General features: G+C 37.5%; 1 protein-coding gene across 3 annotated transcripts in view; it reads left to right on the top strand.

The window, feature by feature from the left end:
* Positions 1-20,448, top strand: part of MACROD2 (mono-ADP ribosylhydrolase 2) — a 901,283-nt gene that overhangs the window by 275,494 nt on the left and 605,341 nt on the right. The gene's annotated exons all lie outside the window — the stretch shown is intronic.

The raw sequence follows: 20,448 nt of genomic DNA on the forward strand, positions 1-20,448 counted from the left end.
CAAAGCAATTCAGGCTTTTCTAAATGATTTTTTCACCTGTGTTATCCGATGGAAACCTACATATCTCTAAAATATGAAGCATCTTTCATGTTTATTTTTTGCAAGCTAAAACATATCCTTTCATATGCATAATAAAGGATTGGAAATGCTTTATGAAATATGAACAAAATACACATTATCATATTTAAGTTCCACGGAGACAGTTTTTGGAAATGTTGCATATTTCATATTCTTCATGCAGATTCCTTGATTGTGAATACTTTGAGAGCTGAGGAGATCAAAGTGATGTATTGTGTTTTCAGCTGCTACGTAGAGGCTGATTGGCAATTACTGTGAAGGCATCTGTCACACTTTAGCTTTCAACAGAGTGCAGCTCAGTGCTGGAATGTTTTTGCACTTTGAAAGTGCAATTGTCAAAATTCCCATCTTATTTTAAAAAGGAAGACGGCTATTTGACCTTGTTGCGTAGATGTTGAGCTTGTCTTGGAAAAAAACTAACATGTTGACAGCACATTGGTAGGCCAGTCTATTATGTAAGAATAAAAAGTAGGAAATCTCTGCAAGTTAGGATCTTACGGAATAGTATATTAAGATATGGTGATACAAATACCAAGAAAGCATTACAAACCGCATATAACTAGAATTCAAGGTCTCTTTTTTTTTTTTATATGCAGCCTGCACTAAGAACATGGCTCATTCAAAAATGTTTAGATCTGCTCTCTTACTTTGTTCTGCACTTCTTTCATGTAAAATCAAATGCTTACTGCAGTAGCAGGTATCTTTTTAGGTTCTTGTGGCCCATAATACCTTAGGTAAAGAAGAAAATTGTGTTCCCAGCCATTTGTTGGCACCTTCTATGATGATGATGATGAGAGCTGCCAATTATTTCCTTGACAGTGATGACTGCTATATATGGGAAAGCTTTGCTATATTTTATATATAGTTTTACTGTGTGTTACTGATCATTTATGAAAGGTTAATTTGACTATAGGGCAGGGAAATTGTTGAGGAAGAGTCAATGTGGTAATTATGTTGGATTTGTGTATGGCCAAAATCTTCACCAGATTCTGGTAAAATGGTTAGGATTGTTATGTAACACGTTGTAATTTACTGGAGATTTTTGATGTTTAATTCTTCCCCTTCAAAAAAAATATATATCACGGGAGGTACAGAAAAGCTGCTCATCCATAGGTGCATAATTCCTCCCGTGTATTTTAATGAGAGAAATTAAATACAGGGTATCAAAGCAACGAGCACTGAACTGTGTTAGAGGTATGGCCTCTCTTTAAATTTTGTAGCAGTTTAATGGGTCTTGCTTAAGCTAAGTGTGTAGATTGGGATCCTGTTTGAAGACTGTAGGAAAATATTTTGGTTTGTTCTTTATGTAAGAATAATAAACAAAACAAGGAGAAAACCCATTATCACTTGCAGTTGGAAATAAAACCTGTAACCAGACATAGAGAAAAGTCAATATTCTGCTTAATCAATATTCTTAGAAACTGAAATTGCATTAAAGACACGTCTATTTGTAGCTGATCATGCATCAGCATGAGAGGGGGGAAGGATACATTAACTGACAAACAGGCACAGGGAGGGAGATGTACAGTTTGCATGCAGAGGCTGAGAATTGGATCATAGAATCACAGAATGGTTTGGGTTGGAAGGGTCCTTAAAGATCACCTAGTCCCAGCCCCCCTGCCACGGGCAGGGACACCTTCCACTAGCCCAGGTTGCCCAAAGCCCCGTCCAACCTGGCCTTGAACCCTGCCAGGGAGGGGGCAGCCACAGCTTCTCGGGGCAAACTCTTCCAGTGCCTCACCACCCTCACAGGGAAGAATTTCTTCCCAAGATCTAATCTAAATCTAGCCTCTTGCAGTTTAAAACCATGACCCCTCATCTTGATCCTCTTGATTTCTTAGATTTTTTTGCCTTAAAACTTATTTGTGTTCACCAGCTGTTGTTTTCTTTTACTTTTCCCTTTAGAAGCTTTTGGTTGTAGGCTCATTAAATTATTGTACCTTTCAGACCATTCATCTGGAAGTGATCAAAAAATCAAGCTTTCTTTTCATATTTTAAAGAGCTATAGAGCCACTGGATATCTTTTGTCACTCTGTGTCACTTTTCCATAATAGTATGACAGTTTAACTGTGGAAACTATTTTACAGTTGATTTTTGTGATGAGAGGAGCAACATGACAGGAAGTCTGAACTTCCTCATCCAGATGCGCTGTGATGCAAATTTTGTGTGTCAGCAATTTGTTGAAGGTTATAAATGATTGGATAACTGCCAGCTTTCACAATGAGTTTGCTTTTCACTTACCTATTTGTATATAGGCGACGAACCACAATAATCCATTAACAGTTTGAGTAGTGCAATGATTATTTTGTTGTCTCTGCTCTTCTCATGGCTGTAGTTGGGTGAATAATGATAGTAAATGTGAAATGTATTTCCTAGCGTGATGAATTGTTATTTTTTTGTTATTTAACAGAATTCTAAAATGTTACAGTCATATTGCCTACCCCTGGGATTTTCCCATCTCTAGTTCTTGATCCTGAAATGCTTTTCTTGGAAGCAGTTTGCTGAAATCAGCAAAGCTGTTCTGGGACGGAGCAGCCTGCATGTGTGCTGTATGATGCAGGACTTGGGCTTAAGCTGAGGACTCAGATCATGGCAGCATATTGCTTTGCCTTGTAGACAACTTGGAGGAAGTTGGAATTGAAGGGAAGGTGTGCTTTGTTAGGAAGCTGGTACTTGGCAAATAAAAAACACTCTGGCAATCTTCTTTATGATCTATTGTATTTTTATTGAATGCTTTTTTGTATTTACTTAGGTTAAATAAGAACAGGTCTGGTAAATAATTTCTTCACACAGGAAAAATTGAAAAATAATGTCTGACTGAAAAATGCAAAAATTTAGGGTATAGGCTAGCTTTCTGTGATTTGTTCTTGTTGCATCTGAGTCAGAGATCAGTTTGTGAAATACACAAGTAACAGTAAATGTTCAGGGAGAGAATACATAAAATAGTTCATTTTTTTCCCTCATCTTTTATCCTAATAGTGTGAACAGTCCAAGATTAACATGTCTATAGCCTAGAGATGTTGCTTTATGAACTTTTCGAGATATATATTTTTGAATGCCAAAAAATAGTCTGCATGAAAATAGAAGTGAAATCAAATTGAGTTTTCTAATTACCAGTTAATGTAACGTTCAGTACAGTTTTACAGAAGTCAGTGTAATCACCATCTGCCTTCTGTGCTGCAAAAGCCTACACAAAGCCCCCCCAAATGCCAACTAAGTTACTTGCTGAATACATAATTTGGTTGATGTCATCTATTGTTGTTTTTCAGCAAACACCTCTGCAGGCACCCAAGTTTTCATAGTGCTTTGGAGGGCTGAAAAAGGCAGTGCTTTTTGCTCTATTTGCCTTTAATGCTCTCCCAGACTGATCATCAATTACTTAACTTCTGTATTTCATATTGTTGTTCCTTTTAAAGAAAAGTTCATTCTAAATATTGTACAACCGGTCCTCAAACATTGAGCAGTACTCTGATACCATCATGCTTTAAATAACAGATGAACAGTATCTGTTTAAAGCTCTACAAATGCTTGTTTTCTTTCTCATTTGATTAATAGTCTCAGTTGGCTCTACTGGCAGAAAATGGTCTGAATGTAAATTGTGTTTATGGCTGGAAACAAGGGTCCATAACAGCCTCGTGGCTTGTTATCTGCTTGCAGAGGTTCACTATAAAAAAAGACCTTGTCAGAACACATTAGAAAATACAGTCGCGTTCTGCAAGGTATTTAACGGGCTTAAAACCAATTGAAGACGTGGTAACAACATGTGACACAGGTAAGTAGTACCCCGACCTTGGCAGGAAAGGACCCCCAAACTAACTTTTTCCTGTTGTTAATATGTCTACTAATAACTTCTTTCTTTTTCTGAAAAATCTTTGATAATAAAACCCCTAAACCTAGGAAAATAAAACCTTACAGCCTCTAATATGGGATAGAGCCAACCATCGGTAAATTAAATCTGAAAGGTGGACTTTCAGTGGAGGTACCTTGCTGGAAGTGCTAGGCAGTTTCTAATACATTGTTTTATGTTGTTAATAAAGCTATAATATGTAGAATAAATTTTTCTGTTTGCTTGATATTTTTAGTACTTCAAGCAGTGTCCTTTAGGAAATACCATATATAGCGTAGTCTTCTGGTCCAAAGTCACTGTGTAGATCAGTCTGGACTAATAATGTGAATGTGCTCTCAAAGACGGTTCCTGCTGTGAAATAAGTAGTTAGAAGGAGTGCTAGTATTAAACGCAGTAGGAGGAATCAGCCTTTAAATTTGTTTAATCAGATTAAAAAGTGGAGATTAAAAAGTAGAGATTAAAAAGTATGCTTCTAGTATAGAGACATGATTTTCTGTATTTAAAAGATGAATATTTGGAGGGTATTATTTTAAAGTAAAGCTGTAAGGGTGGTGATTTTAAATCTCTCTATATTTTCTTGGAGATCGCTTACAGAGCTGTAATTAAAAGGTTGATTATTCAGAAACAGAGCTCCAAAACTCTACTCCAGTACTCATAAAATGATCAGGTGGAAAAACGGGGCATAATATTCAAGCGTATTATCTGAATTTCCAGGATTCCACAAAGAACTTTGTTGGTTTACATACTTTTAGAACCTTGGTTGATATAATGATATGTAAACTTTTTTCAAATGATTCTAAATTTCTGGTACGTGAGAGCCAGAGAGATGCTTTCTTGTGCGTGGTTCTGATGTGCATAAGAACATCATCTTTGCATGATTGTTCAGTTTGCTACCTCCCTATTTTTTGGGGAAGAGGTAAATCTGGGAATTGGAAAATAAGTCTGGGAGTTGAAAAGGAAGGCATTAAAAGTGAGCAATATGTGGACAAGAGAAGATTGCTTGGTGAAGACTAACTTGACTACTAACCCCCAGTTTGTCAAGGTCCTTGATCTTCTCCCATATTTGCTTTTAAATATTTAAGTGAAAACAGGTGTGCCACCAGATGCATAACTAGACTGAAGTTTGACGACATTTCAGTTGAAAAAGGCTGCTGAAAAGTATAGGGTGACACAATCATTAATATAATTGAAGCTTCATAAATCTTATGGTAGTTTTCCAGGAGGGATGTCTTTGCACTCTTTGTCTTAGCAGAGTAGCATCACATTATTGTCAGCGTTGTGCCTGAACTGCGTGACACCTACTGGAAAAATAGATAAAGCTGGAAAAATTTGCTCCAGATAGGTATTTCCTGAAACAGCGCTGAGCTGCAGCAGCTGTTTGCTAACCCGTTTTTGTATTTCTTAAATCCTTATCATTGCTTAAATATTTAAAACTAAATTTAAAATGAAGCAAAGCACGTTAATATTAATCAAATGTCCAAGACCCCTTGTTCTTACGTGATATTTTTGTTGTTTAGATTTCTTTGGGAAAGGCTTTTTTTATGGTTAACAAAACCACTTACTACGTATTTGTGTGTTTTTCTTCTGAGTTGTGTCTAGGTTTCAAAGGGTTTTTTTATAAGCTCAATTTATGTATTTTATGACCATTTTGAAAATAAGTGCAGTGATGTCTTTATTGTGTTTTAATTTGGTCTAATTGGCTCTAGTCATCTTAATGACCTGCTATATTCACCATTAACAATAGCATGCATTGCATGTGCTGTAAATGTGTTGGAAGGGAAATATTACTGATTACTTCTTTGGTCCTAAAACCTGCTTAGATTTTAGAGAGGGTTTTACCGTATATTGTAAAGCTTTATGGCTTGTCTCTCCCTTCTGTACACCCCCTCCCACATACACACAAAGGGAGAAGTTAGGACTCGTGGAGAACGATGGGGAATGCATTTATCAACTTCAACTAAACAAGTTTAAACATCTTCTTCTCTTCCAAGTCGGCTCAGGGCCTGTCATCAGGTCACATAGAAAAGGGACAAGTGCTGTAGCTACCAGTTGAAGTGTGTGGTTATGAATCGGCAAGAATCTTCCATCACGGGAGTATGTAGTCTTTGTCCTTGGATTTGAGCCTAGCTCATATACATTTTTTAATGGATAGATTCTTTAAAATTTAATTTGTGAATGGACCAGAGTGCACGTTTGTCAGTGCTCTGTGTAGCGTCGTGCCATGCTTAACTTGCGGCATGTACTGCTGGAAACCCTCATTTCAGATCAAATTGTTCAGTTAATAAATGTATGTGCTGTGGCTAAAGGAAATGTTTTACTATTGATCCTCACTGCTAAATCTAAATCTTCCTCTTCTGGGCATCACTTGTTACAATCTCGTAGTTGAACACTGAACTCCAGGACAGGAGTGGGCACAGACAAAATTAATGGGCAGACTGAACCGTTTGCTCAGTAATTGGGTCCACCACTGGCTTATAACCTGTGTGTTAATACAGTGTAATGTTGGGTGGTAGAAACTTGATGCCACGAGTTTCCTGCCCTGGCCTTATTTCTGTAATTCTGGACATCTACAGTTTCTGCAAAGGTCTAATTCTCCGTGTTACTGAAAGCAGTTAAAGAAGGGAGTTTGCAGTGTGGTGTGGTGGTGATACTGCAGTTCCCTGGCGCCAGCGTTCAGCGTACTGGGGGTCACCCTCGGGATACCCCCTTGATGAAACAGTAAGTTACAAGGTGTAAACGCTTCCCTAATGCTTAATTTATGTGTAAGGTGCTATTGAAAATGTCTCCTCATTCAGTGAACTATAATTTTGACTGGAACAAGTCTTTCAACACTGGTGGCGTATAGTCATTCCTCAGGCATGTTGGCACTGGAGCAGGGTGTTGTGCCCCTTAAGGCTATTGTAGTTTATTTCCTCTGTATTTGGATATAGCTGGTCCTTTTTACTCAAATAATAATAATAATAAAAAAAAGTATAATGCATAGCAGAAAAATAAACAAAATTCTGATCGCTACCGTCAGCTGACAGGTGAAGGGGTTATAATGGGTTATAATGGAGATGTTTATGCTCCTTTAACTGCAGCCGTTGCTGCTGCTCCCACTCTAATACATTCCCTCAGTAGCCAAAGCCTACACTCAGTACCTGAAAAATTAATCTTTGATGCATGAGATTTTGTCTGCCTGAATTTTGCTTGTCTCATTTTAAACGGTGATAGAAATTGCTTACTGTAGTAAAACACAACATTAACCTCATAGTGTGTTGGCACTTTGTGATTTATGCTGGTTTAGTCTCTGAAAAATATGCAGCCCGTCTCCCAAACCTGGATTTAGCTTATAAAATATGTTGGCACAGGCTTGGGGCTTGAATTGGAACACTAACTGCTGATCCTCCATCTCCCTAGGGTAGGAAAGAGGTTTAAAATTGTAGCCTCTCAGAGGTCATTAACTTCATATCATTTCTTCAGATTAATAATAATTATATTATTGTCACTGGAATGTTTTAAAAGCAGTACAGCCTCATTTTCTTTCTTGCAAGCAAAGTATAGGATTTCTTTTTGTGCTGAATCTGCATATTCCTCAGCCAAAAATATGTTAGTATTTGCAAGTGGAAATAATCAGATCGTAAGTAATAAATAAGGACATAGCTATTTTCATTCTATTATTTTGAAATAAAGCAAAAAGAGGAATATGGACATGAAAGGTGCTGTTGTTGTTTTTGACTTACCCTTCACTCACCCATGAACCTCGCTGTTTACTTGAAGTTTAAAGCTGCTAATTTTATTTTTATTTTTTCTAAATATATTTTGAAAGAATCTTACAGATTAAAAGTGGGACTGTTTCAAGAGGAGTTCTTTACTTGTAATCTAATTCCTTTAGAGTAGTCTAAAGTGGATGAGGTGGGAAGGTTACGTAAAATGGTTTTAAAAAGATCTTTGTTTCACTGAGCAGAGGAATCTTGAGGCTGTTCCACATAAACTAAGTGCACAGACCAAAACGTGGTTTTCTGGTGAAAAGTGAGGTCAAACATTCAAAACATTTCTTTTCAGGAAGAAGGCATCAGGTGTGAGACTGCAGGGCGTAAATAATTTTTTAATTGCTGTAGGAAAGAATCTAAATACTGATTAACCAGATAGTAAAAAAAAAAGAAAAAAGGTATTATTTTACATGCTGAAGATGCTGTTTCACTACTGGTGTAAAGATACCATCATCCATGATGTTTTGCCTTCAAGTATGGGGATAAAAATTGCATCAATTTTCATCATTGCTGTTGTGCAGCACTAGAAATTTATGAGCAATTAGTTCCCTGTATTTTTAAATTTCTCACACCTTGCCCCGTTACTTAACATTGTCTTCACGCTCGGATTTTTATTTTTTTTTTAGTTTTGTTTGAAATATTTCATACAAGTTGTAGAGGATACGTTAGGGTTTATTTTTTCATATTTTCTTAGACTTCTCAGATTCTTTCCTTTTTTGGTGTTTGTGAGTTTTTGATGATATTTATGAAGATTCTTGAGTTATCAGTGATCTTGTACCTTTTTACAGAAAAAAAAAAAAAGGAAAACCAAGTGATGGAGAGGATACATTTACATTACTATGTATCTGTAGCTGGTCAGACAGTGGAATAGGCTGCCCAGGGAGGGGGTGGAGTCACCGTCCCTGGATGTGTTTAAGGGTCGTTTGGATGAGATGTTGGGGATATGGTGTAGGGGAGAACTTTCTAGAGTGGGGCTGATGGTTGGACTCGATGATCCCAAGGGTCTTTTCCAACCTGAATGATTCTGTGATTCTGTGATTTATCTATATGTGTGTTTATATTTTCTCTGTGCATGCTAGTCAGTGTTGTAGATTATTTACACTGTTGGGTGACTTGTAAATGTTCTACCACTTACTCTCTTCTAGACAGATAGCAGTATGTTTTAGGTTAATTAGCTGATAAGAAAAAAATTGGTTCTGGATGTCACTGATTTTTGGCCATTTTCAGAACACTCGGAGAAGAAATGTTGTTAGTTTTTAGTGGTTGCAGCACAGGACTCTTAGCTTGCTGGATTAGGGTTGAAGTTTCACTGTTGGGAATACAGAGGAACTTTGAAATGCATCATTTACAGGGTACAGCAGTCACTCTGATCTGGGCTCTACACCTTTCTGGATGTCTTTGAATAGTAACAAAAACTAAACAGTAACAAAGAAAACCCAGCGGTACTCCAAGAGACTGATAATAATTCTAGGCCCAGGTTTAGGAGGGAAGTGTATTAATGCAAGATACAGTACTTTCAGTGTAAACTTTTTTATACCTGTTTCTGCCCACATGCTGGTTCGTAGGTAGTATAATTTGTATAATATAATTTATGCAGTAAGAAGCCAGAAGAAAGTGTTAATTAAACAACTGTCACCAACTTTGAATTACATCTTCTTACATACTCTTTCTTAGCTATTTGTCATGCCACAAATCTCTCTTCTGGCTCCTCAGGAAAGTGAGTTATACTGAATTCCCCTTAACCTCAGACATGGTGGTCTAAATTCTTATATTTTTCTAGTGATGTATCAGAGAGATGGACAGAGAAATGTCTGACCATTTTAATGTTTCAACGTGGCAAAAAAGAACATGTTTGATACATCACACTTCTAAGTATGCTTCCTATTTAGTTTTCAATAAAAGTAGTTGGTAGCTTTCCAAGGCTTTTCCAGGATCACAAACAAATAAATGCATAAATGAGAAATGCTTTGCAACACTAAAAATAACCCCTTTGGTATCTAATTATATGTATGTCTGTCTGGATCACATTTATTTTTTTGTGACTTTCTTACAACGCTTTCAGTATAATTTTATACAGTGTTTGCATTAGAATGAAAACATGTGGGTCTGCTTTGAGAAAGTAAAAATACAGTAAGAATATTGTTTAATATCTCGTAGCCTGCATGGGCTATAAACAGCAGGTCATCAAGACTGTAGACTGTTTAAAGTACCCATGAACACAAAGGAGGAAACAGTTTCTTGTTGAAGCTTTTTGTTTTAACAGATGCATTATTCATTTTTAATTCTCTAGTAAAACTGGGGAAACTCTGCACATGTTATATATGAAGCTGAGAGAGGAAAAAAAGCGTTGAGACTTTGAGAGGTGTCATGGATAGCAAAATAATGTCATATAATATGCTCTGAAAGCCTGCAGTTTTGAAAATCACAATTCATTCGAGTAAAAGATTGCATTTGTGTCAGGTGTAATCCTGTCAGGGGTGTAATCTTGTTTAAAAATACTTTTTTTTTCACAAAATGGAGCAGAAGTGTTTCCAGGGAAGACTGTTCATTTAAAATTAATTTGTTGTAATACAGCCCTATTCATGAGAAGCTGAAAGTGAAGTTAACACAAAATTGACTTGGGAGCCATGGATATTGTTGGATTTCTTTCAGTTTAGAGACTTCAACATAAACAAAGATGCAAACCAAGTAATTTAAAGTTAGAATCTTACACTTGGCAATGAAAGACAACTTCAGAAATTGAGTTTTGGCTTCAAACGATTGGCCACAACTTAAGAATAAAACTGTCTCCCCCTCACTGCCAGGATCCCTCCTTATTGCATGGTTTTTGAAGGGCGTAAAAACTCCCCTCTTGTTGTGATTTATTGTTAAAGAATATCTATTACCCGTCTTGCTTAGGGACTGTATAAATGGAGACTGCATTTGACATAAAAATGAGTTTTAGTCAAGACAGATATTTCCCTGCAGATTACAAAAGAAAAATGAAACAAGACAAAAAAACCCCACAAACAACAACAACAAAAAATCTTGGTTAAAATTTTTACAGTGGTTATGGTTAAAATGCTTCCAGTATTGTCCTTACCTTCCTCGCTAGCTCATGCTCCTGAGTTAAATTAGCTCTTGTGTGGCACAGCCACCGCTTTGGCCTTTCTTGGATTTGCTGCTTTTGGCAAGGAAAGGGACCTGTCCGACACCCCAGACTGGGATGTGAAAGAAAAATCTAAATTATGCTTGATCAACTGGAATGCTACTGTGTTAGCATGGGAATAATTAGGGTAATAGTAAAGAAAATTTATGTACTGGTTTCCCCCCATGGGGAATTCAGAGTCATCAGAGAAGAGGCAGAGAAGATCCATGTCAAAGCATCAGAGGTCTGTGAATCTTACAGGTACTTGGAAGTCCTATTTCAGCTACAGATCCACGAGTTCTCTTACTTTATGGAACTTTAATTATGCAATTGAGGTATCTGGGGTTTTCATCTTTTTTAAAAACTTAAATATGCAACTATATAAGTTCCCCAGATACTTTTTATCACACTAATGTAATTTGTGACACTTCAAGATCTCTAAAAACACAGTGAGATTTCATCTTACTTTTTCCCTGTCTTTTTGTTGTTGATTTTAGACAATGCTTTATTTAGCTCTTCTACCAGATGGTTTTATCAAAAAAAGTAGTTAGTTCATGGGTCAGAGACTCTCTTGTGATCATAAATAGAGGGGTGAGGCTGAAAATGAAAGGGAAATTTTGGTCTTTATTTTTTTTTTTAGCAACAATATTTTAGGGGCCCAACGACTATGAATAAGAAATCAGGGCTGTACAAATGAGTAAATCACCTGTATGGCAGACACAGCATGTTCTGAAAGGAAATCCTCTATGGTGGGACACGTCCTCATCTCATATACCAAAGAGCTTGGGGGACTTTGGCCTTTTTCGCACGTTGTGATGCTGTTTGGTGTGTCGTGTGTTCCTGTGGTGTCTGAAGAAACCGTAGCTGCAGAGCTCCTTCCACTGCTGTTGCTCTCCTTCTCCCAGACAGCTTGGAGCTGTGCTCATGCCTGCAGGAATGCAGACTTTAGGTGCCTGTTTAAAAATAAAAAATAAAAACCCACTGGTGTGTAACCCGTATTAGACAGGTAAGTCAGCATGACAGCAGTGGGAAAGAGGAAGCTTCCAAATCTGACTTAAGATGACTATCTTTTAATAGGAGAGGAACATAATTTTTTCAGTTTTTGGAATATTCTGTGCTTAAAAAATATTCTTTGAATTAGTTTGACTTTTGTATCGGAGTAACTTACCCACCAAGAACAAACTGAGGGTATCAGTGCATTTCAAGTAACGCATTGAACCAGCATCAGTTGGTAATAATTTTCAGTCACTGCTATTCAGTGTTGGATTTGAAGCAGAATTGTATAGGTAAATGGCTCTATAATCCATTCTCTAATCTAGTTCCTCATAGGAATCCTATTTTATTAAATAAATGGTGATTCACATTAGACACAGGTGTAGTAATCCCTGTCTTGTGTTTTTCCAACAGCCAGCCAGTGTGAGCAACCTGAGATTTCGATGTATCACTGTAAAGTGAACGAACTGTTTCCTAATCTACCAAGTCTTTTAGGAGGTGAATTCAGTGGCTTTAAAACTGGGAGAGCTTTGGGCAGGGCCAATCACACTGAGCCCTGCTTTGAAATAAATGGTGGTCACCTCTCGGTGGTGCCATTTTTGGCCGCATGTGCGATACACGTTTGTTCTCCTCCCACACTTTCCTCACTTTTCCATATTATCTAACCAGCCAAACATATCTCCCAGCCTATGGCAGAGGAATTCAATCTATTTCTTTGATACCAGGCCTTGCATTTAACTATTAGCTCCAGGCTATTCTTAATACAAACCAGTGCTAATGCTCATTTCAATTATTGTGTATTTTATTGGAGAAGTTGTAACGGAGATGTGCTGTTGATGTTTGGAAAACAATGTATTTACCTACCAGTGTTTTAAAAAAATAAAAGCACCCCTATTGGCTTACAGTAGCTGGATGTTCAACAGCAGAAGCTGTGATTTGGCTCCAAGCCCAGCATCAAATATATCTTGCACCTTTAGCCTCCAAATTGATAAAATGGCAGGCGTACAATTAACAGACTTAGCTACAGTGTCTCTTATCTAAATGCTGTGCCTGGCAAGTATATTATCCCTCCCCTACCCCTGAATTTTTCTGCTTCTTCAAACTTTCCCCCTTATTTCCACCACTTTCAGCGGTGATCTCTCCATGATGTTACTGTGTCTTTTCATAGACTGGCAGAGCATCCTCGATCCGTTTAGTGTTTTCCCAACCGTCTTTCACCCTTTCTCAGCTGTCTTTCCTTCTCCATTCATTGTCCAGCTTGCTTCTGTTTGATGTAAACTCTTTTTTGGTTCTTTGATTTTAGTGTTTACCTCTATTTCTTCCTTCCACCTAGTGAGAGGAACACTTCCTCTTCGTACAAAATTGTGTGTTATTCCTGGGTTTCGTTAAAGTCAGACTAGTTTGCATTAAGGTTTAGAGTTCATTCTTACTAAATGTAAGAGAAGCATCTGAACTTGAGCTACAGGGAGATGGAAATGCTGTCACCTCAGAAGCAAACCAGTCCTCTTTCATCAGGTGTCTGTGTAGTTAGGCTCCAGCATTTCCAGTTGATCTGGAAATACTATTTTCTCATCTAAACCAATATGTTAATTCAGGCCATAGTTAATTCACAGTACAAATCCAGGAACTAAAGATATTTTTTTGTCTTGGTTATGTACCTTGTTTTAATATATGTATTAAAAAGATTGTTGACATTTATTTTTACTGCATGAGGTATGATCTGTACAATGCTCTTTTCTATACATACAGGGAATACCCCTTCATTTTTAACAGTCACAACTGTTGAAACATGACTTGTATATCACTGATCAAACCATACACATTTTAAAATGCATTCCTTCTGCTTCTTTCCTATCAGATGTTGAGAAATGGTTGATTGCAATTTCTCAAAGTTGCAAGAACTAGTCTAAGCTTGCCTTCTGATCAAATAAAGTCTTAAGACATAACGCTTTATAACAGGCCAGGCTCTGTGATTAAACACACGGAGTTTTAACTTGTGAATACTTGACCAAATAAATGCCATAATCAACGGGAATAGATGGCGTGTGATGATTTGCTGGTGTGAAAATCCGCCTTTATTAAGGCATTTGTTACTTACTGTCATGACATGAGTTTCATCTGCAATCAGTCTCATAATACGCATATTATCTATAAAATTATCAGGTTTGTTTTTTTGTTTTTTTTTTTTTAAAGAAAGAAACCACAGTGTTTCAGGTGGTTGTGTTTTGGGTCTTCATGGAGAATGGGCTGCACAAATATTTCTTTGCCTACTGTAGCATCACTCATGACTAGCTGTTGTATTAAAAGTGTCTTGAGACTTTGGTAAAAATCATGCTTTTCTCCCTTTTAAAGTGATCATTGTTTTTGAAAGCTAGAGAGACTTCTTTGTTTCTTAGCTTTTAGTCTGAAACAGCATGCATTTCTTCAGTCTTTAAAATGCGAGGTTTCTGTGTAACCAAGGATTGTGAGATCCTTTCTTTTGTACATTTATGTTTGAAGGTATTCATTTGAGGGTAATTCCTAGTAAAAAGAAAGTCTCTTGTGGCACAGTGGATGTCTGCAGGTGTTCTAATCTCCTGCTATATCACTGTCTGGGAGATTTCACCTTCATGTTTAGGGAGTTCATTTGGGCTAATCAGGATTGGCAACTCTGTGCAAATGAGATTGTAAATGAAGCTTGAAAGTGGAATTTATTTTAAAGAAAATATTTGGATTAAAGAGACTGTGATATATTTATCATTCTATTTTCCTCTTCCAGCTGAACACTTAATATTTTTGTATTTTGTTAAATTATGTTAAAAAATTTTTTAAAAGTAAAAGAAATTGAGGTGGATCATTGATACATCCTGCTGTTTTTTTTCCCTGAATATCAGTCATACTTAATGCATTCAGAACATAATTGTAATGTATGAAGGATTCAATCTTAACTAACAAGCTGAGAAAGAGACGAGTAAATTGGTTTTCTTTTTTCATTTTGAAATGTTTTCTTGAGAACAATTTTCTGAAGGGAAGAAGGTTAAATTACGGGTCCCATTTAGGTAGCTATTTTTTTTAAGAGCAGTGAGAGATGGTATTAGACACTGTTTCCCCCCGAAGTCCTTGCTAAACTCAGTGAATTCAGCTTGAAAACTGACAGCACTTTGCCCTTCATGAGTAGCTGGCTTATCTTTATGTTTCTGAAGACTTGTGGAATTTACTAAATCCTTTAAGGAATAAATGGGATATACTTCATATGTACAGATTTTTATCTATTTCCTCTTCTTTTATTGACGTTACATCAGCATGCAAGGTCAGTGAACTAGGCATGGGCTTTCTCTATTACTGCACTGTGCTGGCACTGCTGTTCTGTTCTCACAAGCACTCCCAGTTCTCTTTCTTCAAGTTTCTACTTGACTAACGAAACGTTTGTATTGCTCTTTTGCCCAGTTCCTAACAATTCCCCGAGGAGCTGTTTTCACTTTCTGTAGAGCATTTACATTTTATCTTTGTAAGAGAGGAGTTTTGGCATCTATTCTTTCTTCTACCCTAATGGGATTGATTTCGGAGTTACCTACACAGCCATTCCTACATTCCTGCATAAGTATAAACCTTCAAAATACATGGAACAATGACCTTTACATATCAGAAGAGTAACTAAACTGGAGAACAATAAAACTTAGTGAAGCGGGAATCTTCAAATGATGTGGAATGATTTTTGAAGCTTATGTCAGTTTTGTTAGAGCTTTAATTTTCCATCCCTATATTTTTCAGATTACTTGACGATAGCGAGCAAATAGTAGGGTGTACTTTTTCTACTTAGAGAAAGGAATGGAACAATTAAAAAAATAAAAATAGTGTCTTGCTTGAGAGAAATGGTGCTTGTTTGAGACTTCTAAGACCAAGAAATTTCAGTTCGCCCTCTGTTAAAGATGTCATTTCAGCAACCTGAACAAAGTGGTGGCAGAAAATTTTTGCTTGGAAAGCGTTTTCGGGAGCTTAACGTAGTTTGCGGATTTTCTTGTGACATTTAAAAGCAATTGGTTAGGTTGTGACAGTGACACGATCCTTCGTTATGCAAGCAGAGATTGCTTTTCTTTCTCTGGCTTGTGCCCTTCATGTTAAGATGGTTATTGTAGAGTTAAATATGCTGTCTGCATAAATCTATTTTGATATTGTGGATGGCACTGTGATTCTGTATATTCATATAGCATATGGTTGTGTTCTTCAAATAAGAGAAATCTTAAGGAATTTTTCAAATACATAAATGAGCACAGATCTTTCTGGAGGATAGAAATTTCTGCCATTCAAATAATTTTCCAAATTGTTTTTTTTTTTCTTAATTTTTTCTGGGCTTACCTAGACATGGTTGATGTGTGTAATTCCAAAATAATGGAAAGAATAACATTCTGGAGTGAAATGCCCTCCTTTTGGACTAAACAAACACAAAACTGGAATGCTGGAATTAAGGCTGGAATAGCTGGGAAGAAAGGCGGTTTGTTAAGAGATGTATAATTTTGAAGGTATTAATTCTTTACAGCTTGAGCTGCCACGTTTAAGACTGCTTCCTACAGTAGAATATGGGAAGTTACCAATTCAGATTGTCAACACAGAGTAAACAGTCAAAATAAATTAAAATTGCCCTATGTGAATCACTGTCCTGAGGAATTTGTAAGAAAGTAATGTTACTGAGATATGTTATTTTCTCAGCAGAGGAAGCAAACTTGCCTTCCCAAGATTTGTCTGTCACTTCCTAAAATACCTTATTCGAAACTATGCATGTATTTTCATTTGTTTGTGATAGGCATAGAAGTGGGAAGTCCCCATTCATCCCTACTGCTCTCAACACAATATCTAACAAGGTTGACAGGTCTTGTAATTTGTTTGCTGCTTCTATTCTTTCGCTTCTTTTTCAATTCACAAAAGAGCCATATTCCAACTCCTGTCACTTTTTGTGTGTTAAACTCACTTCAAGTGAACCTACATTTAAATCTCAAATCTTCTGCTCTGAATCAGAAGGTAGCTGCACTTACATGAATAGATTTTAAGGATGAAAATAATAAGCTTTAGTAGCTTAAAATTTTATTGCCTAAATCTGTTACTACATACTAATTCTAAGCACTCCAGTGCTGATTTAAGATCTTACTAGACGCCTTTTCAGAGAGATTGCAGAATGAGTGCGTGGGTACTAGGCACAGGGGAAAATCTGGTCACTAAATAATTCCTTAGATTTAAAAAAAAAAAAAAAAAAAAAAGCACTGTGAAGCCTGAAGAGTCTTGCTTAAAAGGTGACTGGGGTTGAAAATTCAGTCCAGCAATCCATGATTTGGTTGCAGCTACTTAATGGGGTGCATTGCTTGATGGAAAATATTGCTGTCAAACCTCCAAGTATACATTTTCATTGCCTGGGAGTGTCACTCTAGCCATACAAACTTTTAATTAAGGGCTTAAAGCATTATGTTGTGGGGGAGGAAGGGGCAGACAAGAAGAAGAATTGAGAACTTTGACCAAATACAGAGTTTAGGCCAAAAAGTTGCCTCTTAGTTCCATGCCATTTTCAGTGTTAAAATTCAGTGAGATGTAAAAGGAAGAGGAATAATTGGATGATGAGTTGCTGCCTGAAAATTTCAAGGAGGAGTTTCTGTCATGTGGCTTTGTGTCAAGAATTTTCTTACTAAGTTGTAGTTTCATAAAATGAGTGGAAAAGTGGTTGAAAATGTGGATATATTGAAGCTTACTACAGTAAACTATCATTAAATGGTCAAGATCATTTGCCCTGTGTAACACTTGTCTGCCTGTGGTGGTTTTCTGAACACCAAATCCTGTAAGGCTCTGGGTGCCTCTAGAGCACTGCTAAAAATCACAACTTGCTTTACAGGTTCTTGGCACCTTTCAGGAGTGGATGGAGGAAGAATGTACCAAACTTGTTGGAACAGAGCAGTCTATGAGTGCATGGAAAAAATTCTTCCACCCATACCATGACTGGAGATAGGGTGTGTCCCGTGAAGTTTGGGATGGGAAAGATTGTTTCCCGGAGGCAATCATCGTCCTCCCGCTGCTGCCTCTCCCCAGAGTGATCTCAGAGGCGTGTGTAGGAGGAGACCCATTCGTTATGTCTCAGGTCTGTTGTCAGAGCCCGCTTCGGCGAGTGGCTGTAGGGATCTGCTGTGGAGTTGTGCTCCTTTAACGTGTTCACGCTCTGCCCTGCGGCACGGATCCTTTGTCTTTGACATGTTGGTGTACTTCTTGGCCTTTCAAGGAGAGGAGCGAGGTAGTCTTCCAGTCTTCGTTATGCCCTGTTTCAATGGGAATAATGAATTAATCCAGTATTTTAAATATTGGAAAGGATTTAGACCCATTATGCATTCATCTTGGATCTCATTTGTGATTCTTCAAGGTGCAAGGTTAAAAAAAAAAAATAAATTGGAAGGTACATATTTCCCCAGCAGGTCATTAGTAATGAAATAGCGAACTTTATCTTTTAACTTATATTGTTAGTAGTTCAGACTTCCAGACATTTCTCTTAATGCTTTTCCCCATGTTTAATAGCTGGTTAAGAAAAATGGGCTGCTTCATCATTCTTTCAGCATTTGAGGAAAGTTAGGCCAGCTTTAAGGTTTCTGTACCAATGTGCTCCAAATCTGAGCTGCACGACTGGCTTCTAGCCAAGGGCTTTGTGAAGCATGGAGGATCATGGTGTATTGGAGATAACAAAGCATACCACATTATACCATTTCCCTTTCTTCTCCTTTTGTGCTTTCATGGAGCAGAGGAATTTTTTCCCTAGTGTTTACCGAGGGAATCAGTGATTAACTTCCGGAAAATAAAATTTTTTTCTTGAAAGACATAAGTGCTTAAACCTAATACTGAAGCAGCAGGTGAAAAATAATAGTGAAGCTGGTTTTAATGTGGGAAGTGGAGAATGCATAATTGAAACAGTATGATGATGAAAAGGCATTATGTGAAGCTGTCAGAATTCATTACAATACGCTAATTAACATACTTTGCACTCTTAGCTTATGCTGTTGTGTGCTAATATTTCTTCCTCTTTTGCCTTTTGTATTCCTTAACCTTTTCTGGGGGTATTTGAAGGCAGGCAGTGGTATTTCCCATATTTTGCTATTCTAAATGCCTTGTTAGAGGAACCTGTCACCTGCATAATATGGATTTTCCTCTTGATAGCAATTTAATGTGTATGCTTGGGCTTTTGTTTTGTTTTCCTAATGTTTCGAAGAAAACACAGATAATATTTCAGCCTAGGTAGATAATGTCAGATTGTAAAGGGAAAACTTTATTCTGTGTATGTGACTGATACCTTCCTTTGCTCACGGCTTATCTACCTTATGTCGTGAGTCTTGCTGGAGAAAGCCTCCTTTTGAACATAACGAATGTAAACAACTCAGTAGATCTTCATATCTCACAGGACTTCTGGAAATGGTTCAGTGTGAAATCACCCTGCTTAAAATGCTTTCATAGGGTTTATGCACTACCTGAGGAAATAACAACTTAAATGATATGTAGGGCAGGAATTGGTTCCCTGTTTGAATTTCATCCATCACACTGAATTTAACTAACAATGCTTTAGACTCTTTGCCCTGATCTTTACATACCAATGATTGAATTTTGCCAGTGCTGCTCTTCTATTCTTCCTAACAGTTCTACATACTGTGTAGATTTAGGCCTACTACAGCTTTTCAGTACCTTCAAGGCTCCAGAATACAGAAAGCAGGGCATAAGCTGCTGGCCAGTCTTTCCTAACTGATCCAAGCTTTGCGAGGCTCAGTTGGTGAGCCCTCCATCCCTAGATGTTCCAACTGATTTAAAGCACTGACAGAGCTTCCCTCTGCTCAGAGATGTTTAGCCATTTGTGTAAACGTTGCCTTAGTATTTTCTGAATGGAAGAAGCAAAAATTAAAGATGAAAATGGAGAAAGTACCATGTGTTGAAGTAAATCTTGGAAGAGATCAAACACAGTGAAATCAGACTCCTGTTTCTCTCCCCAGTGATGGATTTGAGATGGGAGCAGTTCCTTCATTCCCAAAGTATTTAGAGCAATTCTGCTTTTTTCCAAGGCCAAACATGGAAAACTTTAGTCCAGCAGAGGGAAAGTTCTCAACAGAAGATTCTGTTTATGGAAAGTGTTGTGCAATCCGTGACTGTCACAGCTTTTCTTACTCCAGTGCGCATGCCCATGTACACATCCCTGCTGAAAATACCATTTACAGTTAATGCCTTAGGCACATCTCCAGTGTAGTGAACATGTATAATTTCTAACATAATTTTATGTGGTAACTGTTGGCAAACTGTTCGCTCCATGATGGAAGTCAACTTAGATTAATTACTTCTTGATGTTAGGAAATGGCAGCTCTGAGAGGTACAAGCTGTCCCATGTGCTTCAGAGGCAAGTTGCCATCACATTCAGGCTGTTCCTCCTGTAACTCACCGTGCTGGATGATCCGAGAACATACGAGTTTATTGGAGGATGCTGCGTGGGGCAGGGAACGAGGTCTGGGCTTCGAAGGGGTAGCCTGCGGGGGGTCACTTCCACTAAGGGGTACTGCTGGAAGGGTGGTTTTTCCATGGGCTGTGGTTGCCGTAATCTATTCCTGAACTTCGACGCCGATTGTGAAATCGCATTTCCTCCTCCTTACATTTTTGTGTAATCATGTGAGAAA

The sequence above is a fragment of the Strix aluco genome, chromosome 3 (assembly GCF_031877795.1).
Source record: "Strix aluco isolate bStrAlu1 chromosome 3, bStrAlu1.hap1, whole genome shotgun sequence".
Classification (NCBI taxonomy): Eukaryota; Metazoa; Chordata; class Aves; order Strigiformes; family Strigidae; genus Strix; species Strix aluco.